This window comes from Mus caroli, unplaced genomic scaffold, assembly GCF_978045245.1.
Source record: "Mus caroli unplaced genomic scaffold, Mus_caroli_1 scaffold_10, whole genome shotgun sequence".
NCBI classification, from domain to species: domain Eukaryota; kingdom Metazoa; phylum Chordata; class Mammalia; order Rodentia; family Muridae; genus Mus; species Mus caroli.
This window is the reverse complement of record NW_028227265.1, coordinates 2449433-2476453: the sequence shown is the minus strand read 5'-3', so window position 1 is coordinate 2476453 and position 27021 is coordinate 2449433. Positions and strand designations below refer to the sequence as shown.

The window sequence follows — 27021 nt, the reverse complement described above, 5'->3', positions numbered from 1 at the left end:
TACTGCCTTCTAAACTCTGGGGGGACAACACGTTTCTCATCTGAAGCTCCTAAGGCAGACCCACCATGCCCACTTCTGTGGCCTTACTAGGTGACCCTCTCCCCCTCTTCTTATGCCTTAGGCACAGGAGGTGAGTGGCCTTGCTCACACCTCCATGACTCACCCTTACTGTGCAACAAGGGCCCTCCGGCCTCTTTATTCTCAGTTTGTTCTGTTTTTGCTGACGACTGAATTTAATGCGGAAGTGCTGTCAGCAGAAGAGAAAGGAAACCTTAACCCAACCCCCCCCCCCCCAGGAACCAGTTCCAAGTTGCTTCCCAGTGAGGTGTGCATGTTCTCCAAGTTAAACCAGGTAGTACAGACCTGCCACCGTAGCTACTTCAGAAGAGCCGAGGTAGGAGGATAACTCTCCTCCTTACTCCATTTTACAAGATAAAGTGTCTCGGATGTTTTAAAATAAATAGATAAATAAATAGCAAAAGGGGCCAGGGATATAGGTTAATGGTAGAGCACATTCTACCTGGTATGTGCTGGGTCCTGGGTTTAATCAGTCTTCAGTAACACATACAGACACACATACACACTCACACTCACTCACACACACACATACATATATATACCACACACAAACATGCACATATCCATACACACAACCACAAACATACACTCAGACATACATACACAGAGACACATATATACTACTCATACACATACTCACATACACACATATACTCATAATATATACCACACACAAGCATGCACACATACACACACACACATACATACATACACCACATATATTTACATGCACACAGATATACACATACAAACACATATACACCACACATTCACAAACACACATACTCTCACATACAAACATACATTATATATATATATATATATATATCACAAACACATGAATACACACACACCACACATTTACATACACTCAGACAGTACAGACATACATATACCGCATACACACACACACACAAACACTTCTTTGACTCTAGTCCTTGAAGGAGACTCTGGAGAAATTTCTAGAAAGAAAAGACAGAAGCTATATTTCAGCCACTTAAATGACATGTGACATTGATGTTGACAAACGCTACCCCACTGTTTATTGAACACCACCGTCCTCTCTCATCTGCTCCCTTATTGGCTCTCAAAGCAACCTAGGAGCTTGATTTATTTGATTCTTATCTTCTCTTATTTCACAGCCAAGGAAACTGAGGCCAAAGATGTCTGAAATCAGAGCCCTTTGTCTTCCATCCCCCGCAGGGCTGTCCACTATGCCTGCCCCAGTCGTGATGGTTTGCTTTCTGCTAAGGATGTCACCACACCTGGTTAATGGGGAATTGCCACCTGCTCTCGCACTGGGCAACCAGCCCTCCTGAAAGCAAGCTTGATTCCAAACTCAGGGTTAATGATAAAGCTGAACAACGTAATGACTGGCCTTCCCTCTCCCTCTTTATCAACATGTGACTTAGGTTTGAGTGCCAAGCTAAACCTTTCAAGAGCCACATCCTCGGCGGTGACTTTTTAAAGAGTAAATCAAAGTTTGCTGGAAGAGAAAAGCAAATACCCATAGTCAGCATGCCAGGCTGGTCTCGCGCCCACTTCCTGGTCTCACTGTTGACTTGGGCTGTAATCCTAGATAAGTGTGAATACGTTCACCGCCCTGGGCCCAAAGGGCAAGCCTGGGAGAGAGCCCAGGACAGAGTCTGCCCCTGCCCCTTATGCACACACACACACACACACACACACACACACACACACGGAACCTGGCAAGATGTCAGCTCCCATGGTTTACCTCAGAGAGGAAAACCTCAGACAAAAGCAAGGCAGGTACGAAGTTCTACACAGCCTCTTGTCCTTGTGCCTGTGATTGTGAAGAAGTGGGTCACCCGAGTGTCACATCACCAATAGAGCCCTACCATCCTTTGGCTCCGCTCACCCATAATTAGCGGAACTGAGGAGGAGAAGAGCTGCACTTTGGGCCTCAGATGGCGGGGTGGAGGAATCGGAGCAAAGTTGACAAGAGTCAACCGTAATCACATAGTGAGCATTTTCAAAGAAACAAATAAAAAAAAATAGCCCAAAGTGGGTCAGCGCTTACTGTAAGGTCAGAGGCAGGAAACTGGGACAGACTTCGAGTCCTGGGAGGAGGGACATGAGTTGTGTTTTCTGAATACAGACTTGTGCTATCTTTTGGACTTCACCCCCTGCTGCTGCTTTCTCCTTCTGTCTCCTGAATACACAGGGCCTTAGTTCCAACACTCTCCGTCACAAAACATCTTCCCTGAGGCAGAAGACAAAAGGCACCTAAAAAGACTTTACCAAGACCCAGGCATGGTAGTGTACACCTGTAACCCAGAGGCGGACGAGAGGGTCTTCCTCGGCTATATAGCACTTTTCAGGACAGCTTGGCTACATAAAATCTTGTCTCAAAAAGAGCAAAAGAAATAAAGGAAGGAAGGACAAAGGTAGGAAGGAAGGAAGGAAGGAAGGAAGGAAGGAAGGAAGGAAGGAAGGAAGGAAAGAAGGAAGGAAGAAAGGAAGGAAGGAAGGAAGGAAGGAAGGAAGGAAGGAAGGAAGAAAGAAAAGAAAGAAAGAAAGAAAGAAAGAAAGAAAGAAAGAAAGAAAGAAAGAAAGAAAGAAGGAAAAAAGGAAGAAGGAAGGAAAAAAGGAAGAAGGAAGGAAAAAGGAAGAAGGAAGGAAAAGGAAGAAGGAAAGAAGGAAGGAAGAAGGAAAGAAGGAAGAAAGGAAGGAAAAAGAAGGATAAAGGAAACAGGTAACTCTTAGGAGAGGCTGGCAGGCAGAAACACAGCAAGAGGCTGCTTGTCTTTGCAGTCTCACAGTCACCCATCCTGAGATCCCAACAGGTTAAATTCAGACACCTTCGGAGCACTGTTGGCACCAAGTCCCATGAAGTACACGTATGTGTGCATGCACACACATTCAGGTTACCAGCAACTCCTGTCATTGTCCACAGATCATCTGTGGCATCCAGTATGCTACACAACAGGGAGCATGCAAGAATGCACATATGATGTGCAAATAGCACACACGTGCACATAGCACATCTTCCTACATGTTCTGAATACATGCTCATATGTGCACATAAGAGCACCCAATGGACACATACACTCACAGTGTTTAGAATAGTATCTGTTCACATACCTGTTAACTGCATCCACACAATGTAAACACATGAAACCCATGTACACATACCCAATACAGCTGGGACTCTGTATCTGTGAATTCTGCAGCCATGGCGTCAACCAACTTCAAATGGAGAGAGATTTTCATCTTTACTACAGGCTTTTTGCTGCCATCCCTGAACAATACGGTACAATATCCAGTGCTTAGCATTTAAAGTTAGGCACGATAACTTTGAAGGGACTGGTGTACAGATGGTGTATTGTCTATCCTATGCAAACATTGTATATTGGAGACAAGAATCCGCAGATTCCAGAACAAGTCTCCCGTGGGTCCCAGAAACCCCTGTACTCCTGAGCACACGCCCTGTACATCATGGACCTTGTGCACACACAGTAGGCCTGCATCCCTCTTGCTCTCTCTGTAACCTTAAGACTTTGGCAGTTGTTATCTTTCATTCTTGGCAGGATTGCACTTCCTGGTGGCCTTGGAGACAGGTTTGGGTCAGATTTATCAGGCTTATTTGGGAGGGGCATATAATCATCCGAGCTCCGGGTTTCAGGTTCCAGGGACCTAGGACTGGCAGAGTGGCATGTTTTGGTGAGAGTTAACCGTGCTTATTAATTTTCTGGAGTCTTGAAATACACACTGTTTCCAAATGTTATCTTTAAAAGACATTCTGGAACTGTGCCCCGTGACATAAAGAATGCACATGTGCATGAAAACAAGCATGTTCAACATGTGGGGCGAAGCACGTCGGAACCACGAATGCAGAGGATTTGGGTGAATGCAAGGTGCACTCTGTCCTTACCCTGCCATCTCTCCTACACACAGAAAATAAGAGTGGCCTCAGGCAAGTTCAGGAGCTGTCTTGGGTCAGGGGTCTCTCCAGTTCACTTCAGAAGCAGCATCTCTCTGGGGTTTAACTGGACTGCAAAATGTTTGGGGTGCTCAACCAACACCGCACCTCTACACAGCAGAGCCTTCCACTCCGTAGTGAGCGAGTAACGTCACACAGGAGTAGATCTGCTTCCACTTATCCCAAAACTTATGGAGAGGTCCTAGAGCATTTGCCCAAGGAACATCCCATAGGCTGGGAGAAGGAGAAGATTCCAGAAACACACGAGGCACCTTGCCTGTTCTCTCCACCCATGCCCCCAAAGATGGTTGGGTGGAGGTGTTGGAGTGTGTGTTAAAAAGAGTTGCTTATTTAAATGTCTGGCCTAAAGAGCAGATTAACCAGGCACAGTCCCATGAGGTGAGGGGGTAGGGAGGTTGAGGCGAGGAAGGGTCTATAAGAATTTATGTTTTTGTCTTTAAGTTTGGGTTTTTGGAGTGCGGGGTTTGGGGGGAGTATAAAGGAAGCCACCCTGGCCAGATAAACTTAAAACTGTAAGCAAAATTCCCTTTTAGCGTTTCAAAAAATGACAAAGTCACACCAGAGAGGAAATGAAAAGGGAAATTTTTAGACTTCTCATCTGTCCAGAAAGCCCCGACTGTGTTTCAGAACCCGGTAGGGTAACTGTCGGTCCTGCGGTCACACAGCAATCCCAGGAGGCCTTGCGTCAGCAGCCATTATATCAATAAGGAAATACAATCACCAAACCACAGGCCTGCTTTTTTTTTTTCTTCCTTTTTTTCTTCCCTAAGCCCACATGTTACTTTAGGAGGGTTTTAAAACAAGAGACTTTCCTGTTGTTGAAACCGGTGAGCCCACAGCTCTTCCAGGTTACTTAAATTATCCTACCTCTTACAGCCACAACAGACATGGATTTCAAAACTTTCTCCTCCTCCTCTCCCTCCTCCTCCCCTTCCTCCTCTCTCTCCTCCCCCTTCTCCTTCTCCTCCTCCCCTGGCTGACAAATGCGTTTGACTCCCTGAACCCTTATTTACCAAATTGTATGGCTAACTGCTGACACAGGAGGAAAACCACGAGTTGCACATTAAGCTCTGCAGCGAAGTGCCCTTGCCAGTCATGATGAGTTTATTCACTGACCTGAAGGGGGAACGGCCACACAAAAGAGAATTCTGCAGAAATGGCCCTGTGGTCAAAGCAACGTTGCTCAGCACAACCAGCCCGTTTTCCATGCACACACACACACACACACACACACACACACACACACGCTTGCAAATGTAAGATATCACAGCTCACAGGAGGAGGTTGCCCTGTTTATCATAGCATGTGAAATCGACCTGCTGGAATATGTTTTAACTACAACCAAAAGGCAGCTTCAACCACTTCATGAGGTCGCTTGTCTGAGTTGCTGGAAAAGCAGCGTAATAGGAAATCGTAGGTGGAGGGCCCAGCAGGGGCCACGGGTGACCGATGTCAACTCTCAGGGACAACTCCTCTGTGCACGCAAGATTTGTTTTTCCCTTGAGCCAATAGGAAGATGCAGATGAAAGACCGCATGGTGGGACCATGAGCCAAATCCACAGAGAAATATCTCTTTTCTGCTCAGCTCAGCAAAGAGCGATTGTGCCAGACCCAACAACTGCATTTGATAGCCATCTTCCGGTTTAACTTCTAGCTTGGACTGGGGCCACTTGACATTGTTAAAACAACGCCTGTAGACTTCATCTGTGATCCCTCGCCTGGCCTGAAGCATCCGCCCCTGTGAGTTGAGCCTGAAGTTAACAGAGGGTTTCTGGACAGTAACTTGTTCACTTCAGTAACCAATTACCGTGAGGATAAGTGAGGGTGAACTTTATTCTGCGGCTACAGCCGGTGATCTTAACGCCCACTTCACAGCCTCCACGCTGCAGTCCTGAATCCAGCAGACACTTATCTAAGCTCACACTTTCCAGCCTTTTTGGGTTAGAATCAACACTTAGCTCATCAGAAAAACACACACACTGTCCAAAAGAGAATCTGCTCTCAGTTTGAGCACATGGGTGTTTTGTTTATTTTCTTTGATTTTTTTTTCTACATTCCAATAAATCTGCCAGTACTGAAATGCTGAGACAGATACTCTGAAACTGTTGTGTGTGTGTGTGTGTGTGTGTGTGTGTGAGAGAGAGAGAGAGAGAGAGAGACTGTGTGTATGTTTCATGTTTGAGGGGAGGCTCTTTCAAAACAACTCTGACCCTCTTTATTCAGAAATATGAGATATGATTGGGGCTACAATAAAAATAATAAAATAAAATAAAGGCCAGAAGTAAATCGATCCTAGTTATAATCAGCTTATTGTGTCATAGCGTAATGCACCCTTAGGGGCATTTTTTTTTCTACTAATAATTCCAGAGAATTCCAGACTTCTCACACAGGCACAGTAGACATTTTTAATCTCAACAATACTCCATGACAAACTGATCTACGGTCTCGTATGGAAGGTGTCCTGTTCTACCACCGTGTTTTTGAATTAATAATGTTGGGAGAGCCAGCCTATCAATATGAGTATGAAGTAAAAGTGGAATAGCTTTTCGGCTCTTTCAACGTGGTCATCGGGGCTGCTAGGCCCAAGTTCTCCTGCCTGACTGCAACCGAGTTTGCAGGACAGTTGCTCACACTCCCTCCTGCTTGGGCTGTGTAGGCCACAGCTGCCACACTAGAGGGACATTACTGATTCTTTTCTTTAATGCCACCACCAAGACCATGTACCCACCAGGCCTGCCTCTAGGTCTGTGTAGCTACAGGCCCTCCTCTGCCCTCCTAGGCTGAGCCTCTGCATGCCAATTAGGATACTAAGAAACGGGTGCTTCTGTTGAGGAATGGTGCATGAAGTGGATCTCCTCATCACTTCTGGGGGACCCCTGAGGTTTGTTACCAGCCCTGTTGACTAAAAATGTCTGAAGATATTCTTAAAAGCATGGCCTCTGGTTCTTTGCAAACTAATTTTAGGTTCTCGTTGTGGAAAATTTCAAGTATGTCAGAAGAAAGAAACCCAGCACCGCTAAGTTCTCTCCGTGGCTCACAAGGACAGGACCAGAGCATCTCCAAACATGCTTTCTGTTTTGTTTCTCACATGTTCCCACAGTTTTGAAATGGTTTTTAAGAAAACCTCACATGGAAAAAGAAAAATTTCAGGAGACAACAAGGTAACTTAAGTGGGTGAAGGTGCTTGCCACCAGACCCAGGGGCTTGGGTTTGATCTGCCATCACCACACCATGAAACGGTTACACTACTCCCCCAAGTTGTTCTCTGACCTCCACTCATTTGCTGAGACACACATACCTCACACACAGATAAATCAGTGTGTGAGGTATATGTGTCTCAGAAAATTTATTTATTTTTTACGTGTATAGGTGTTTCATTTGTCTGTTTGTCTGTCTGTCTGTCTGTGTACCATGTCCATGCCTAGTGCCTGGGGAAGCCAGAAAGGGGCACTAGATCTTGTAGCACTGGAGTTACAGGCAGTTGTGAGCCACCATGAGGGTGCTGAGAACTGAACCTGGGGGAGGAGGGGTCTGAAAAACATCAATGTGTGTTCTCAGCTGCTTAGCCATTTCTCCATACTCAATAGAAAAAGAATTTTTGAAAGAAACTCAGATGTGATGGTTGATTTTTTTCATTGTCATCTTGGCTGGGTTTGGAGTCCTCTAGAAGACACTCTCCTTCCTATATCTATGAGATGTTTTCAGAGATGTTCGACTGAAAGGGAACCCACTATGCATATGGCCGAGAGGCACCACCCCTTGGGTAGGAGTCCTCAGAATAAATAAAAAGAAAAAAATCAGCTCAGCCCATCGTTCATCTATGAATGCTTCCTGGCTACAGACTCATTGTGAGCACCCACCTCCTGCTTCTGCTGCAGAAGCTACAGCCACCCTCAGCACCCCACCTTCCCCCTCTTGATGGTCTGTGCCCCTCACACCATGAACCAAAACAAATCCTACTTTCTTTAAGTTTCATTTTTCCAGGAGCTGCTTTTGCAGCAACAAGAAATAGAACACTCCAAGCCCTGTGCCATTTCAGTCCTTTGCAAGTGTACTTCTATAGCCTTAACACAACTGAGCATCTCCTGGTGCAGCCACACCCCACAAAGGTCCCTTTCAAAAACAGTGCAAGAAGATGCCCACTGGGAAATCTGAAATACAGCATCACCCCACACGCACACCCCCGGGGTGACTTGAGACAGCTTTTCCAGAGGCCACGGTTTACAGATTCAAAAAGTTCTAGATCTCAAAGACACTGGGGAGAAGTTAGATGTGGTAAGCAAGTCTGTGTTCTGTCACTAAGTGAGTTCCAGGACAGCCAGAGCTACACAGAGAAACCCTGTCTCAGAAAAAAAAAAAAAAGAAAGAAAGAAAAAGAAAAAAGAAGAAGCTGGAAAGGTTGGTGTACTTGCTGGTTTTGTGTTTCAGCTTGAGACGAGTCTTCAGAGGAAGGGAGCCTCAGTTGAGAAAAGACCTCCATGAGATCCAGCTGTAAGGCATTTTCTCAATTAGTGATCAATGGGGAAGGGCCCAGCCCACTGTAGGTGGTGCCATCCCTGAGCTGGTGGTCCTGAGTTCTATAAGAAAGCCACAAGGAGCAAGTCAGTAAGTAGCATGCCTCCATGGCCTCTGCACCAGCTCCTGCCTCCAGGATCCAGCCCTGCTTGAGTTCCTGTCCTGACTTCCTCCAGTGATGGACTATGATCTGGAAATGTAAGCTGAATAAACCCTTTCCTCCCCAACTTGCTTTTTGGTCATGATGTTTGTGCAGCAATAGAAACCTTGACTAAGACAGTTGGGGGTTCACTTAGTGGCAGAGTATTTACATGGTATGTGGAGACACCCTGCATTTGGTTCCCAACACCACACACACACACACACACACACACACAGAGAGAGAGAGAGAGAGAGAGAGAGAGAGAGAGAGAGAGAGGGAGAGAGAGAAAGAAAGAGAGGTAGAGTAATGGAGAGCCTGAATAACAAGCGAAAGCCAAAGCAATGTTTTTAAACAAGCATATTTGTACATATAAGTCCAAACATACCTATAAAATAATTTGATAATAAGAAATTTGACTATGTCACTTACATCATTAAAAAAAAATCTATACATTAAGGGGTCACCCAGGTGGCTCAGTAAGTAAAGAAACCAACAAACCAGAAGACCTGAGTTCAGTCCCTGAGACCCACAGAGTAGACAAGAACTGACTCCTAAAGTTGTCTGATCTCCACATAGGAGCTGCAGCACTCATACATACATACATACATACATACATACATACATACACATATACATACAGAGAGAGACAGAGACAGAGACAGAGACAGACAGAGAGAATGTTTTAAAGTTTATATACTCATGCTAGCCCCAAAAAAGACAGTGCTTTCATAACTACCCATTGGGAAATGGGACATTGCCTCATCCTTGGGGTTTCATGAAGCACCAACCTTCTACCCACTGACTACTGGCCCCAGCCAAGGCTGCTCTCCTATCAAGAGAATCCTGTGAGGGTCCACTAGACCCGGGCAGTCAGCCAGTCCCCAGGAGTAGACATCCTTAGGCACTCGAGAGCCATGGGAAGGGCACACCATCCCCCTAGTGTTTCTGTGGCAACATCAGTTTGTTATGTATACTTCCATTCAGTAGCACTTAGAGATTGGGGAAGGGTTTAGTATCTTCATGATTGTACACAGGCATTGTTCCATTTCATCTAGCCAAATGGTGTCCCTGGCTACAACAGTCTAATGATAAAGGGTAGGTGACACTGTCAATGGGGGCTGTAATCCTGCCAAGAATAAAACCAGCTGAAGCACTTGAAAGAAAAAAAAAAGAAAACCAGGCTGAGCTGTGGGGCCAGTGATTGCCCTTGAACCCAATCATACACTAGTGCTGTCTGAAGGATCATCTTCCTGGTCAGAATCCCTAACTCCACCTGAGAACTGTTCTCAGCACCTCCTCTGATATCAGCCGACCATAAAACGAGGAGAAGAAACACAACAGACACATTCCTACCCAGAGAGGGTGATTTAACTCCTGCTTGCTGGGACTTATTATAAAAGCGGAAATATAAAATCCTTACTGCAGCAGCACGGGTCTCTGGGCTGCCAGGTGACCCCCAAGCAAGTCCTGTGGCTTTACTGCAGTTTCTTTAGCATTTGGATGCGCTAGTCGAACACCATAGCACTAGGAGCCAAATAGCGTTATACAATTAAGGTGGAAAACATCGCATAAATGCAACGGAGGCCAGGGCTTAAATAGCCACATATGGTTTCACAAAACGTACTCCGGATCATCAGCCAGCAGTAAAAACACACAGGAGGGAGATGGCCTGGCTGGAAATGAACTGAAAATTGATAAACATGTAGTTGCTAATGCGGTGTTTATTATTTTTTACTGGGATAAAAATTAACTTGTGCAGCCTTGGCTAGCCAGCGGCTTGAACTCTACCATCTGGGTGGTGGAATCGGCTGTTTCTGGAACTCCAGGTTACAAGTTAGTGTTGCCAGACCGTATTCGTGAACAGGCCCTGCATGTCCAGATAGCAGAATGGGGAGAGGTTTCAGCAAAACACTATAGAACCCGTCGGGGCAGCAAAGAGGACGACCAGGAGGGAGCCACTCTGTTTTGAATTTGTACATGTACCTGTGTATGTCACACTGACATATGTGTGTCAGTGCATGGGGAGGTCAAAGGTCAACCTTGGCTATCATTCTTTGGGAGCCATCCATCCTGTGTTCTGAGACAGGGTCTCTCACTGGCTCTGTGCTCACCTATAAAGCTACTAGGTTGACTGGCCAGCAAGACCCAGAGAGCTACCTGTTTCTACTTTCCTAGCACCAGGCTTGCAAGCACAAGTCACCAAACAGTTTTTTATGTGAGTTCTGGCGGATTGAACTCAGGTCTTTGTGCTTGTGTGGCCAGTACATTACCGACTGAGCCATCTTGCCAGTACTAATCCCACATTTCAAGTGGAGAAAGAGGCTGGCAACTTCCTGGAAAATCACCTCAGGAAGCCAGACAGGCTGCAAATCCTGGTCTTCTAGAGAGGCAAAGAAGAGATTGCAAGGGATGCAGGAGCTGGGGGTGGGGGGTGTGCAGGGGGATCATGAGGGCACTGGGGGCAAGCCTGAGCAAGCACAGCCAGTCATGTGACAACCCCAGCAGCTGCCCCAGCTGCAGAGCTGACCTCTCTGTCCCCAAGGGCCCTTTGTCATCAGCTGGATCAATTTACTTCAGCTACAGTGTCTTCACAAGCAGGGACTGAATTATGACTCGTGGAAATCCCCTCTGTACCAAGGAATCAGGTAGCTTTCAAACTCCCAACAATTAATGGCTCTTTTGGTCAAAGGAGAACATGAGGCAGGGAGGAGTTGGGGGAGGAGGGGAGAGCAGCAAGCAACGCTCTGGGTTTCCAAACAGGCTGTTCGGTTTCTAGTAAATTAGAAGGGGTGGATGGTGGAGGTACCAGTAATGTTACCCTGTAGAATGCGGTCTCCTTTGACGTCAGTGAGATGTTTCTCTCCCTTTCTCCTTTTGCCCTCCTTCCTCTCTCCTTTCCCTTCCTGTGTCCCTCCCTCCTCCCAACATCTTTACACAGAGTCATGCTGAAAACAGCTCTGAGTTTTACAACACAGCTTCCAGACGCAGAAGATCCCCACCCCCACCCCCACCCCCACCCTGACAACACTGCAGGGCAGAATGCAGGCTGTAGTGGGAGGCAGACAAAAAAAAAATGTTCATGTGACTCAAAGCAGGAAGCAGGACACATTGCTGGGAGGAGGCGTCACCACCACAGGCTGTGCATTCCTGCCTTGCCTGGCCAGGTTAGCCATCCCCTCCAAGGGAGCATTCCTCTGTGACAAGAACACACACTGGTCTCAGACAATCCTGAAATAGAATCTTGGCGAGCATGCGCCCTGCTCTGAGGCCACTCAGCCTGGTGTCCTGGCTCCCCCTGTCTCTTCCCCAGAGATGTGTTCTCCACACATCAAACAGTAGCAGCTGCCCCCTTGTCAGAATGGAGCTAGTGAAAATAGCATTGCAAGGCTGGCCAAGCACTCTAGAGCCAGACCAGAAATGCTGCTGTTTTTATTTAAATTGCATCTGCATATACCCACGCACATACATAATGCATGTGTGCACACACAGGTTCATGCACAAATGCACATGCACGATTACACATGCACTCACAAGGACACACATGCAGGACTGCTTCCACAGAGCATGCTGTGGGTATTAGAGGGGTTGCTTCCTGGGTGGCTAATCTCAAAAAGTCTTCTTGTTTCTGGAATAAAAGGACTCTGGTTTTTTTGGGGGGGTTTGTTTTTTGTTTTCCTTCAGGCAGATTTTTTTGCAGTTGGTTTGTATATGCATTATATATATGACTATGATATGACTCTTTGAAGACAGAATACATATATAATATGAAGGTAGAACTGGGTCTATATGGGAAAGGAGAACTTAAAGGAGGTGGGGGAGAGGAGATGGGGAGGGAAGTCAGGAAAGGGAAGGGAGTGGGAGAGGGGTGAGGGAGGGGATTGGGGTTGGAGTGAGGGAGGGGACCTGGGGGAGGGGTGTGGAGGGGAGTGGGGGGTGGAGTGAGGGAGGGGAATGAGGGGAGAAAGATAAAATGTCATATGTCTTCTCTCATGTATGGAACTAGATTTAGCTATATTCACATATATAAATGGCATAAAAGCAGGAAGCCTTACTTAGAGGAAAGGGAGAGGGGGACAATGAGTGAGTAGTGGAGGAAGGACAGGGGAGGATAATAAGGAAACAAATACAAAGTATATGGATGAAAATGTCATCATATGAAATCCATTATTTTATATACTAAAAAAAAAATACTTCAATGAATTAAAAATAAATAAATAGTTTTTAAAGGGACAGGTATATGGGATAAGACCTTGACCCCAAGGCTTTGTCCTAATAGGCACAAATGAGGCCCCAGATGGGGGTGGGTGTAAAAGCAGAGAGCAAGCTTGAATATCCTGGTGGCCCCACCATCCTCTGCTCTAGAAAGCAAGGGTATCAGGAGGCCTCAGAACAGGGAGCATTTTGTAAGCCAGTGTCCCAAACATTCTTACAGGCATGAGGTCATGGGGAAAAACACATACACAGAAAGAAGAGAAATTTTGGAATCTATTCCAAAATTAGAGGGGGAAGATAATGAAATGTGTGTGCACGCACCCTTGGTCTGGGAAACCAGAGACTGTATGAAATTGCCACGAGCAGATAAAGCCATTCAGTAAGAGATGGAGTCCAACTCACAGTGAAGATATATTTAACATGCATAGATGGATGGAAGGGCAGCTGAACAAAGAGAATGAATTGTTTTAGAAAACAGAGATGGTAAACAGGACTCAAAGCTTTTGGGAGGGGCTGGGCAGGTTTGGGAAATAACAGTGTGTGAGTTAACAATGAAGAACATTCTAGACCCCATACCCGGGGGTGGATGGAAGTGGGTGTGTCTAACCAAAGGCAAATCTGTGTGCCTTCCATGGGAACAGTGAGCCTTTATGTGGTCCTGTGTACCAGAGACCTACCTCTCCTATCATGACACCCCATTGGCTATTGTTGAGAGGGGATGACTACCCTTCTGCTCACCTACAATGCAAAGGTTCCAAGGGGCCTATAGGAGGCTGAACTCTGACATCGGAAGTTAAAGCCAGCTTCCTCGCTCTTGTTCTCTCTTCCTCAACTGGAAAATGAAGACACAGAAGGAATTTAGGATGGAAAGAAATGGTGGCCACCTGCATGTAACCTTCCAGTACTGCTTGAGAGCTCTGAGTCCCGGGGCACACACTAAGGGCTGGACTGACAGCAAGGGAGTAGGCGTCTTGGCTGGGAACAGCCTGCTAAAGGCTCTCATTTCTTCACTGTATCCTCATGGGGGCTTCTTCCTCACAGGAGACATACCTAACTGTTTTGGGGTCACTGCAGAGGTGCTTCACACAGTGGGGCTCCTTTACGTCCTTTCAAATGCATCTATTGTATGGCAGTTTTCTCTAAACTGAGCCACTCTATCTCAGAGGAGAGTTAAGATTCAGAAAGTAAAATGAAGCTTTCAAGGCTCCAGAAAAAAAAAAAAACAAAAACAAGAAAAAGACAACAATAACAACAACTCACAAATCTCATGAAGTTCCTAAGACTTACAAGATACACAATGCTCCTCCCAAAGGCTATATGAGCAGAAACATTTACTGTGGAGAAGAGACTTTCTCACCAGTCAAGCTGCCTTCAAGTGGTATGGGAAGCTCCAGAGATAGAGCTTCTGGGAACCATTGCACATACTGGGATGGGATTTCCAGTGCTACAGCTTCCTTTGAGTCATCCAGGAGCCTAGAAGTAACACTTCCATCACCCTTGCTCATTGATTGCTTCATCAAGTTGGACTTCAGGGGAATTGTTACGCTGGTCTGTCACTGGTACCCTACCAAGGATGAATTTTTTTCACATCTTATTAGCATAGCATGTTAATGTCTTGACCCACAGATGTGCACGAGGCAGCATGTTCCTGCCAAGGCACATGCTCTCAACTCAAGTCTCATGTTAGACATTTTCCTGAGAAAGGTAGTGATTGAGATGAGGGCCCAGTGAGGAACCCAAGCGGAGATCCTGCATGGACAGCATTTTCCTCAGATCACAAGGAAAGAAGGAGCCTGATCCTTCCCCCATCCTATGCCGCTCAACAGACTGACTCTACCAACCTACCTGTCCTAATAAGAACATCGACTCTTAGCAGGAATTCCACCATGGGCTTCACAGGTATGCTATTTCCAGAATAAGGGGATGGACACGTAGCTGCTGGCAGGTGTTCAAGTGAGGGCTTCACAAAGATGTCAGATAACAGCACACAGGCCAATCTGTGTATTTGTGGTATGAGTAAAGGTGATAAGCAGATGTTGTCATGGTTACCTGACCTGGCTTGTTGCCAGCCTCCACTCATGGGGGACCACGGCTTCCAGTGTCCCTGCAAAGCAGGACCAATGGCAGCCCACACATGCAGAGCTATATGGTGATGATCCTGGATGGATAGACTTAGGATGCTAAGTTTGTCCTCTGTCCACTGAGGGTGATCACAGCTCATGTAACACGTGGAGAGCTCTTGGAGCCTTTGCATTGTAGGGCTTGGAGCAGACCCTAAATAACTGGAGTCCATTTTTATTGCTAACAGCCAGTGTTCCCTGTGGTTTGGCCCTGAGTAACTAATGATATTCGCTGAGCAGATTTTTATGAGCCAAGCATACTATGTATGTGCTGTCTACCTACACTGACCTGAAAGGTGGGTATAGTGTTCTCCATTTCGCAAACGGAGAATCTGAAGCTCGAAGCAGGTAAATGGCGTGCCCTACATCACACAGACAACTAGTGATGAAGGGACAGCTCATATTAAGGTTAAGACAAGTTTTCTTTCTAAGAAGGCAGGCCAGCAAAGGCAGAGGAAGGCATGTATTTCAGGAAAGCACAGAGTGACTATGCCAAAGGCTATCCTTCCCTCCCCTTGACTCGTGTGTGTGTGTGTGCGTGTGTGTGTGTGTGTGTGTGTGTGTGTGTGTGTGTGTTCACCTTCAGCCTGGAACAGCACTTTTGGCTGGCTCACTCATCTACCACATTCAACGTCCACATTCAAACCTGATCTACCAAAATGCTCTTTTCTCAAAGGGTGTGATGATACATCATTACCACCCAGCACTCAAGAGATAGAAGTAAATGGATCTCTATAAGTTCAAGGGCAACATGGTCTACATAGAGAGTTCCAGGCCAAGACAGGACATAAACCAGGGTCAGTCTGATCATGAGCACTGTGATTAACGTGGTAAGTCACTTCAAAAAATAATAAAATAACAAAATTAAATTAAATTTAAAAAAAAAAAAAGCTCAACAACCAACCAAGTCCATTGGAAAGAAGCATCAGACATCTGGGTAATGACAAATTAGTTTTGGGTCATCACAAAGAGAAATCAAGGGGCTAGGGAGGTAGTTCAACTGATAAAGTAACTGCCTTGCATATTTGAGGGTCTGAGTTTGACTCCCAGAGTCTTCATTTGAAAAGCCAAGTGTGGCATGCTTGCATTCCCAATGCTAAGGAGGCAGATACTGGCTAGGCCATCTTGCCTATTTGATGAGTTCCAAACCAATGAGGGATGCTATCTTAACAGAAAAAAAAAAAAAAAAAGGTGGGGGAGGAGGAAGGGGAAGGTAGAGAGAACCTGAAGAAGACAGCCAAAGTTGTCCTCTGCCCTGTGTATGCACACCAACATACGAATGCACACATGCACATGAAGAAGAAAGCAAGGAGGGAGGAGGGAGAAAGAGAGAGAAGGAAAGAAGAAAGGAGGGAGTAAAGGGAGACAGGAAATCAGGAAGTGACATGCTTCCCTGAAACAGGATTCATGTCTCTCCTTTATCTGAGGAAAAACTGACAAGCCCAAAGTCTCCACTGAACAGAAAGAAGTCAGCCCAGATGGACCTCCAGCAACCACAGTTGAACTGCAATAAAAATGGCCTTCAGGGAGCGGGGTGACCAACGGTGCTTCGAATGGAGACTCCTTGTTGCTTTCCCTTCTTGGCAAAGTCGTGTCTGTGGAAGCCAGTGTCTTAGAACTCAAACACCGTCATTACAGCAGACCAAGCTTCCCATCAGAAAATCAGCTGTGAATCACACATAAGCAACTAAGCCACTGGAGGGAAGCGAGAGCATGAGGGTTGTGTTTAGCAGTAGTTGAATCCTAGCAAACGGGGAACATTTTCTGATTACTGCTCATGTTCACAAACATCACCTCCCAGACCATTGCTAGGGCTCTCTCTCAGGAAGGCTCTTGCATTTTAGTGTTTACAGGAACCTGGCACTTAGCAACTGGCAAGTGGGTTGTGTTTAAGGCTGAGTCATGTCAAACAAAGCCTTTCAGCTAAGGGTCACTTACCTGAGCCCTCATCGGCTAGAGTGGAAATCAACTTCTCTATTGCCTCAGTGGCTGGAGCAGACGAATCAACTCACTGGAGAGTGTGCTCATGGTGTGGGTTCCCTTCAGTCATCCAATGGACCAGTTTCCCAGTCAAGCCTAGAAACAAAGAGGAGGGGATCTGAAAGCATGTGGAGCTAAGTTGTGTCTCTCTCGGCCTCTAGAAAGTGCAGCTACAGAACTAGAGGAGGCCAGTGAAGAGGTGAAACCAGGAGCCAGTATGCCCTACCTGGGAAGATCCTAACAAGACAGCTTGCCATGACTAAAGCAGGTGCTGGCATCACACCAGGCCTGCTCAACAGGTGTCTAAATATCAGACACACACCAAAGGGGTACCCAGAACCAAGCAGCTAACATAGCCTATCATCTGGATTAAGTGACAAAGACCCAGCTGCCAACCAGTAGAGGTGGGGGTTCCTGAGCTCTGAGCATAAGGAAGACTTGCTGAGAATCTTGAAGCTTAGGTTATTTGGGAGTCTCTGATACTAATGTATTTCTCAGGAAAAGGGCAGGAGAGAGTGGGAGGAAGAGGCAAGAGCAAAGGCTACAGTAGAGGCAGCCAGAGAAAGATACTGGTAGAGCCCGTGTGCCAGAGTGCATGGTGATGTCATGACATTAGCTGGGTGGGCTACAGAGCATGCCCAGAGTATGTATATTTACTCAAATACAGCAAAGACAGGGGAAGCTTGGAGACACCAATGGTAAATGAAGAAGTGGTACCAAGACCTCAAGCACATCATACTTAGTTGGAGGGAAAGAGATCATGTGCACCCCTAGCATGCACACTGAGGCTGCTTAGAGCCCAGCTGGCAGGTCTGCCCCTTTAGGGACACAGAACTACACGAGACAGAATTTCTTAGTCAACAGAGCGCCCAGGATCTCAGTTCCTTTTAAAAAATCAATGAGCTAAGCTAGTGTCGTAGAAGAATCGGCTGAGGAGATAACATCATGACTGAGGGGTGTGATGAAACTGTCTGGGGTCCAGGGTTGTAGAGAGTGCAATCAGGATACCCGTAGTCTGAAGTTGTGTTCGCAGAGATGGCCCTGAGATGACGTGAGTTCAGGTTCCCATAGACAGAGACTGGAGTCAAACAGGAAAGGGCAAACTCATGGCCCAACGAGTTGTCTGGTTATGGCCTTTCCGTGCACACTCTGCCAGACGCAGCACAGTGTAGCCTTCCAGACAACATAACACTCGGTCACTCCGAGGGCCGTGCATATCGTCTGTGCACATGTACCTGTGTGTATGCAAGCTAAGGAGCTTTCGGGGAGAAGACGGCAAAGCTTCCAACTGTGTTAAAGAGTTCCCATCTTATTCCAGAGCTTCTGTGGGGTGCCCTCTGTGGAGAACCCTGGGTTTCATTTCCCACCCATCCCCTAGTTTCTGCTTCCTGTCGTGGGTAGAGTGAGAAGCAGCTAACAAAGAAGGGGCTCCAGAGGAGAGATCAGAAAAGGGAAGGCAGGTTCCTGTTCCTCTTTCCTTGTGCTCCTTTGCTTTTGTCTCTGAATGCTCTGCAACACCTGACACCTGGTCATGTGATGAACAACCCGTTGAGATATGGTGCCTTGAACTCTTCTCTCTCTCTCTAAATATTGATTGTATTTATAAGAGTGTGTGTGTGTGTGTGTGTGTGTGTGTGTGTGTGTGTGTGTGTGGATATGTTTTCGGTTAGTATGGTGTGGTGTGGTGTGGGTAGGTCTGTGTATATGTGCATGTTTGTGGTGTGTGCATGTGTCTGTCTATGTCTGTACTATATGTGTGTGTATGAATGTATGTGTATGAGTGTGTGTATGGATGTGTTTGTAGTTAATGTGGTGTGGTGTGTGTGTGTTTGCATGTGTGTGGTATGTGCATGTGTCTATCTGTATATATTTGTGTCTGTATGTGTGTCTGTGTGTGAAGTGTGTATATACTTGTGTGTATATATGTGTGTATGTGTGTGTGAGTGGTTGGTGTGGTGTGGGTGTGTCTCTGTGTGTACATATGTGTGATGTGTGCATGTGTATGTCTCTGTGTGTATGTGTGTATGTGTGTGTGTGTATCTGTGTGTGTACATAAGTGTAGGTTCCCAAAGTGTCAGACCCTCCAAAGCTGAAGTTACAGGCTACTGTGAGCAACCTGTCATTGGTGCTGAGAACTGAACTTGGATCCTCTGCAAGAGGACTGATTACCCTTAGCTGCCAAGCCATGTTTGCAACCCGACCTGCTCAGCCTCTTCTCACAAAGCAGCAGATGGATTTCGTGAGGTCTCCCTGCAACAAGCTTTTACCTTGATCTCCTTCTAAGACCCAGTGAGGCCACACCATGAGGTTAGAGCTCTCACCCTCACAAAAGGAAAGTAGGAAGACAAGTTCTCAGTCAAGGGCAAAAGGAGCGGCAGCAAGGAGAGAAATGACAGCTAGAGAAGGAGTCAATGACAAGCTGGATGGGTCAGTCCTGAAAGGCTCAGAGCTGCCTCCAGGGCAGAGAGCTCAGCAAACAACACACAGAAGCTGGGGATAGCAGTGCACACTTGTGATCTCAGCACTGAGGTGGAGGCAGGAGGATTGGAACTGAAGGTCAGTCAGCCTTGGCTACTTAGTGTGTTTGAGGCCAGCCTGAACTACGTGAGCTCTTGTTCACATACCCCAATAAAGACACACACGCACACACACACACACACACACACACACACACACACACACACACACACCATGGCTTCCCTGCTGCTCAAAGCCACAGAGCAGAACCGAAATCTCCCACAAGCCTCATGGCAGGTACCCATGTAGGCCGAGCTGCCAGCCACAGGCCACACGCAGCTGCTGTGGTTGACAGCACAGCTCCATCCCTGGCATGTTGTCACCTCCTGAAACAAGAGTGAAAGTCACCGCATCCTCAGCTCCATCCTTGAAGCAGCCTCTGAACCACACCCCCAAACTGTGGCCCTCCGAGCAGAAGGCCCATGAGGGAACAGAAAGTCTGATGCCTGTCAGTCACTCCAGTACCCAGGTGCAGCTCTTCAAGCTACAGATAACCGGGTGACATCACCCAGCTGTTATTATCAGCACTGTGAGTGTTTACTTCATCTTCAAAGAGAGTTCCAGACTGGTATCTAGTGACTAAGTGGAGGTCAGAGATCCTCTGACATCAGTCATGCCCAGAAGGGGCAGGCCCAGTTGCTCTCGGTGACCATGTGCAAACTTTGAGCTCCTTCCTGCCCAGTGCCTCTCCCAGGCTCCATACATGCCCTGGCCATGAGGCTGTCCCTGATGGCTGCCAGTCACATAGACACGTGGGTGTCACCTTCTATTGTTTTCCAGAGCATTCTCTCTGGAGTCCAAACATTGCCACATTGCCACGTTGACAGTTGACACCACCTCTTAGTGAGCCTGCCCTTTATGACCCAACACAAGACACAAAAGGCATCAGACTGGTATTTCCTTTACCCCATAGGGATTTTTTATGGGGTTTTTATTTAGTTTCGTTTTTGGTGTGCTTCTGAGAATTGTCCTTTTGTTCTTCCGTTTGGTTGCAAAGAGCACTCTCCAAGGAATTCTGCTCAGAAAAAAAAAAAAATCACACAGCTTTTAACCTGAAGCTTGTATCTCCAGAAGGAGACCTTCACCCACTGCCACATGCTCCCAGGAAAGAACAGCTTAAAGGACAGATGAACCTGCCATGGGGCCCTACTCCTTGCTGCTGGGCTCTGGGTAAGGTGAGCAGGGGCAGAAAGGCTGCATCTTCATGCTGGGACTCAGGAAGAACCTCATTGTCTGTCTTAGGCAAGGACCTGCTCATCACACAGCCCAGATGTGAGCAGTTATTAGATCAACACTCCCCATACCACCACCATGGAGGAACCACTGACATTTGCCTGGCCCTAGCAAAGGCCACCAAGGCCATGTCTGGGACTTTGAACTTTCAGTCACTCCCTAGTGAGGCCGTGTGTAGTATCGAAAGCCACCATCTTTTATGTTGTCTACCGAGGTAGAGGAAGTTTCTCAAAGACAAGCGATTGGAATCAGAGTTCAGAGGAAGCTGGCGTGAGAGCAAGGGGAGCCCCTGGCCTGCCTATCGCTGTACCAGAAGCTCCAACTGCCTCAACTCACAGCATTCTTACTTGCAGCTACATGGCCCCACCAACTTGGGGTGACCATTGCTAGGCTGAGCAGGACCAACCGACCATCTGCCTGGTCATGCAATGTGCAAGAAAAAAATGAGAAGAATGTGCTGGAAGGTCAGAGCGCTAACCATCTAAGGCGATGATGGGTAGGCACCAAGGCCCAGGGACATAGAAGTGTTCTGTAAAGGAGTCCCAAGTCTCCATCGGGTGGGTAATCTCATCTCTGAACACAAGGAATGCTCTTAGAACAGGTTGTACCTGACCCGCTACGGTCAGCTCTGCACTGTCCGTGGAGATTCCTGGTATGACCATCCTAACCATGTGTTCATCTTCCTAGTACCTCATCACCAACCTAAGGGTTGACTGAAGCCCAGGGAAATGAATGACCTCACTACCCATCACCAGAAGAGACTCTCAAACCCAGCTGCCCCTTCAGAGCTGACTCCTGGCATAAGAATGCCCTGATCTGGGCACAGCCCCAGAAACCTATCCCTGGACTCTGTCCGCTGACCACAGGAAGAGCTCCAGTTGAGTCAGAGGGGAGTCTGGCTAGTGGTAGGGCTGCAGGATCCGGCTTAATCCCCTTACTCATCCAAAAGGTCACTGGAGGGGCAGCGGCCTTAAGGGGCAGAGCATCAGTGTTGACTACGAGTCCAAAGAATCCACAGAAGGCCCCACAGTGCCCCCTGGCTCCAACCTCAGAAATGGAGCCGACCCTGACTCAGAGAGGAAACAAAGGCTGACTCACTCACCCTCCACTTCCTCCTTTTGCCCAGCTCAGCCAAGACCAGCACTGGCTTCCAGCGACAGACAGGTGACCACTACTTGCAAACCTGCAAGGGGGAGCACAGGTTCACTCTGCCAGGGACCACCAGACCTCGATTTACTACTGCCCTCACCCTCTGTATCTTCCACACAGTGCACGGCTGGTAATGGCGCTGTCCTGTCTTGTCCTGCCCTGACCTTGGCTGTGTTATTCTTCACTTCCCTGTTCAGCGCACAGCCACACTTTCCAAACATCATGAATCATCAGTACAGAGCAACGGCCACTTAGTAAAGCAGGAAACCATTGCACGCCAGGCCTGGACAGAGCAGTTCCATGCTCTGGCCTCTCTTGTCCCCTGATCACTGTGACACAAAGCCACAGTGGAGGTCCCAGGGACTATTGCACCACTGGGTATTCAGCCCTTACACCATCAGCCCTTATACTGGGCAGGATCTTCCTAGTTGAGCCTTCCCTGCCTGAGCTGGCTAAAGTGAAGCTGGTATCTCCCAGTCTCAGAGGGAGGGAAAGAGGTCAGCTCATTCAAAACCCTGGCTGTTAGAAAGACTGTATCCGGTGGACAGCAGAGCCATCAAACAGACATAGGGCTTCCTCTTGCAGCCTTGCAGTTATGAACAGAGGTCGCCTCTGTCATCAAAGCCCCTGCAGACTAGACCATGTACCCTCTGAATAACATGCAGCAAGTTCCCAAAGAATGGACACTAATGAAGCCCATACATCAATCAACAACAGGGACTGATGAAATGGCTTAGTGTTAACAAACATGGGGATCCAAGTTCTAATCCCCAGAGCCCACATAAGAAGTAAGTGAAGCACAGCTCCCGGTTCTGGGGAGACACACTGGAAGAGTCTGTGTTTGCTGACATCTGCTCTCTCCAATCTGTGAGCTCAAGTGCAGTGAGAGACCCTGTCTCAAAAAGTAAGGTGGAGAGGTGACTGAAGACACCACCCATGTGGAGCCATGTCTTCCCTGTATGTATGCACACACAATCATGTTAAAAAATGAAGACAGCATGAACATGAAGTTTCCCTGACAAGTCATGTCTATCCAAGATGACCTCTTGTGCTCTCTGTCCCATGGTCTAGACTTTGATTATTTTTCTGAGTTCCATGGAGGAATCACACATGGCTACATTCTCTTAAGGAGCCTCCATGTGGCGGCAGCTGGATGGATCAGGACAGATGACCAGGGTCAAGGGTAGAGACAGGCATGGCAGACCTTTCTCCTCAAATACCAAATATCCAATATAGTAATCAAATCCCAGATTGCAGACATTATGGAATTAACTAAATTAGCCACTGCAGACCATGGTTCTGGATAGCCAAACAGATCCAAGTGTCTTAAAAATATATAAATCACAATGTTCTAGCCCTTCATGTCCAGAAACAAATTTTAGACCCTTGGAGATAATAGAAGTATGGCCTGAAAACAAAACAAAACAACCTGTTCCTAGAGCTGGAGAAAGAGTTCAGTGACTAAGAGTACTGGCTGCTCATAGAAGACCCAAATCTGGTTCTCAAGACCTACAGAGAGGCTCACAAGCATCTACAACCCCGGCTCCACGGAGTCTTCTTCTCACCTCCACAGGTGCCCGGCGTGCACATGGTGCACATACACATATGTAGACAAAAAACTCATACACATAAGCTAAAAATAAATTTTTAAAAATCCTGATATCTCATCAGACATCTGGGAGAACCAAGGTCCAGATGACTTCCCGAAGGTCACACAAGGTAAAAACAGAGCCAAGAGAGCTCACAGCCTCTGGCTGGTAACTTAAGGTTGTTTTTATTTATCATAACTGTCATTGCAGTGAATAATCTAGGAGCCAAATCAGATGTCCTTCACACCCTCTGAAGCTACTCTTATGATGAGCCAGAATGTTCTGCATCAACCCAGGCATGTGAGAGGATCTACCGAGTTACCTGATAGCCTTAGCCAGAAGGTCAGCAACTTCTTCAACAGAAGTTATGCATTTTGGTGCCACCATATTTTCAAAGGAGTCCTTTACACAGAAAAAAAAAAAAATAAGACTCAATGAATTAGAAAATGGCTGTCACATTTCTTTTTAAGATCTAGGGAGCAAATTTGAAAGAGGGTTGATTTTGTGTGCCTAGTCTGTGCCAGCTACTTGATTTCATCCTTGTACTGTAAAAACAGTATTGAATGTACACCAGCGGACACAGTGCGTACCAATAAAACTTTATCAACAACGTATTATAAACACTCAGTCTAGCTCAGGCAATGTTTGGGCCTGAACCTAAATCTCTGATTGGCTTCCTTCCCATCACCTCAGATTCTGCAGATATCAGGGAATGAACCATCACCGTGTCCCTGCTACTGTAGATCAGGCCCTCAACTGAGAACAACCAAGGACGAGAAGCACAAGAAAGAATTTGTTTCACTTTTCCATTAAACATGATGAGTTCTTTGAATTTCTAATTGGAAACTTTCACACATCGCTTGAGGTTGCTGCAATTCACTTCCTGCCACCCGTTGACTGTGTATTTTGAGCAAAACTGTGGTAAAGGCCAAGGCTGCCCTTTGGCCTCTGGTGGTTGTCTGGAGTGCACTGCCCTGACTCATGGGTACTCAGACAGCTACTGCAACATTCTTCAACCCCTTCCTAAAGCTCTGACTGCTTTCATAGCCAGGGCCTGAACTAAGAACTCAAAACCAAACAGAACACAGCTAGGAAGACTGCAGCTTTCCCTCCTGTGAGCAGAGACTATGAACTGAGCAGAAGGACACTTATCTTCCCCCACTTTCTTGTGGGACTCCCCACATCCCTGAGTTGCACCCTTCTCCCACAGATCATCCTGATGAATCGAGAGGGAAGACAGGGCAGCCTCCTTGGAGCGTCACCCAGCTCCAGTCAGTGATGTAGAGGCAACTGAGCTAGTCCTCACACTGAGTTATGAGGATATGACATATCCTCACCCTGAGGATGTGAGTTCTTCTGTGATTGGCATTTCTGGATCTTCCCTGAAGAAACCTCACTGCAGTCAGGGCCGCAGCCTCCCTGTGCTGTTGCTCACACTTAAGCACTGGGGGGCATCTACAAATGTGCCTCTCTTAGCATCCTCCCAGTGACTCGAGGACACAGGGAGATGAAGCAGGACCCCGAGGCTCTGCACTAAGGGCTGCTTTCCTACCAAGGCACATTCACATCTCAGAGCTTCCAGGGGACTGTGGCCACGCATTTCTTCCTTTTTCTTGTTCTATCAGGACGCTTTTCTCAGCCTTCCCATGGAAAAATCTCAGAGCAGGCCACTTCCTGTTTTTATTTTCTTTTCCTGCCCTTCTGGTGTACCCTTCGACCTTCTGTCCTGTGTCAAGATCCTTGTCCTGAACTGAGAACTAGGCGCAGACATGTGTCCCAGCACCGAGCAGCTGGCTCAGCAACTGGGAAAGGAAAGACCCAGCATGCCCTGCTCATTCCTGTCCGCATGCTTGTGGTTAAAGACAATGGCTACTTTCAAGCCCTGAGTCACTGCCTCACCTAAAAAGAAAAAGAAACAAACAAACAAAAAAAAAAGAGGCCCAGGCGGAGGGGGCGGGGGGGGGGGGGGGGGGCGAGGGATGTAGGAACCCGGAAGAATCTGTAGGCAGTTAGTGGTTGCTTCAGTAGCTCAGCCACTACTTGGTAGCCCATGCTCCTGAAGCAATTCTAAGGACACTCTGCCTCCCACCACATAAAAAGCTGGGAAAGTAGAAGGGCGCGGGGGGGGGGGGGGGGTGAGAAAGTCATAGAAATGATTGTGACCAAAGTAACATTATATACTGGTACGAAAATATAGTAAGGGGCTAGAGAGATGGATCTGCAGTTATGCGTACTGTTCTTACAGAGGACCAGAGTTCAGTTCCCAGCCCTGACACAGAAGCTCACAACCCTCTGCAAATCCATTTCCAGGAAACCCAACACTCTCTCCTGGCCTCTTGGAGCACTGTACTCACACGTGCACATAAACTCACAAAGGCTCATGCACATCACATGTAAATCAAGTATAAATAAATCTTTAAAAGGTAATCCAAGAGAGTGTTGTAATGCACTCATTACCGTATAAATTAATATCTGATCATTTTTTTAAACGTTTTCTAAAAAGCAGCTGAGAAGACCAAGATTTGGTTTGGGGCGTACCCTCTCATACTACATGCAAGTTATAAGTAAACATTTGTTTCTGAGTCCTGCCTTTCCTGTGGTGCTGCGCGATTTCCCCACCCCCACCCCCAACCCCCTGCCAGGAGCATGCGCTGTTCCTTCTTTTCTACACCAGTAGCCTGACTCGGCTTTCTTGTGGAGTTTAAATCAGCAAGCACTGGCCAGGGATCGCTTCCCAAAGACTGTTCATGTTGCAGAATGGATCATTTGCTTTGTTTCTTCCATACCTGCCCCCACGCACAGACCAGATGCAGACAGGAACCACAGAAAACACACCAGCAAAGCTGAGGACACCCCCCCAGGCAGAAACTCTTGCTAAGCTGTCCGGGAAACCCCAGAGGGAGAATGTAAAACAGTCAGCCTGTGATGGGTTAACCAGTATCCATTATATGGGGAATTTCCACCATTTACATCAACCAAGAATGAGAGCAGAAAGGCCACCAGTCTGAAAGGGTCTGCCTTCCGGGGAAGCATATCATGCTTAGATGGTGGTATCTGAGATGCACTTTTCCAACTGGAAACAGCCTGTCCCGTTCTTCCCTTTTTATGGGAGTTCCAAGTACAGTTTTTGTCCATCCTTTCCTGAGGCAGCCCTCAATAACACACTAAACATCTAGGAGAAGGGAAGGTGCTCTTGGGAAGCCCCAGAATCGGCTTTACAGAGTCGCCTGCCCACAAGGGACGCTTCTGGCCTCAGAAGCCTTGGTGACACCCTGTGTTGAGTGGACCTTTGCAGAAACAAGTCAGCTTTGTGCAAACCAGAGGGGCGATGTCAAGTTCCCACAGCGGAAAGAGTCTGATTTATTCTGTTAATAATAGCAAAGGCCTTAGTTTTCCACCTTGAATTATATAAATGTCACCAGGAAGAAGAAACAAAACATTATCTTTGGTTGAAAACACTGTCAGTCTTTTTTTTTTTTTTAAGTCAAGTGGAGATAAAAGACAGTCCTCAGGAAAAAAAAA

At 47.0% G+C, this 27021-nt stretch overlaps 1 long non-coding RNA gene across 1 annotated transcript in view; it reads right to left on the bottom strand.

Annotated features, from left to right (window-relative positions):
- LOC110300474 (uncharacterized) overlaps nt 1–27021 on the bottom strand; it is a 64161-nt gene that overhangs the window by 15573 nt on the left and 21567 nt on the right. The window contains exon 2 of the long non-coding RNA XR_003837431.2: nt 16970–17107. This is a non-coding gene — a long non-coding RNA (uncharacterized LOC110300474). The remainder of the gene's footprint in view (nt 1–16969; nt 17108–27021) is intronic.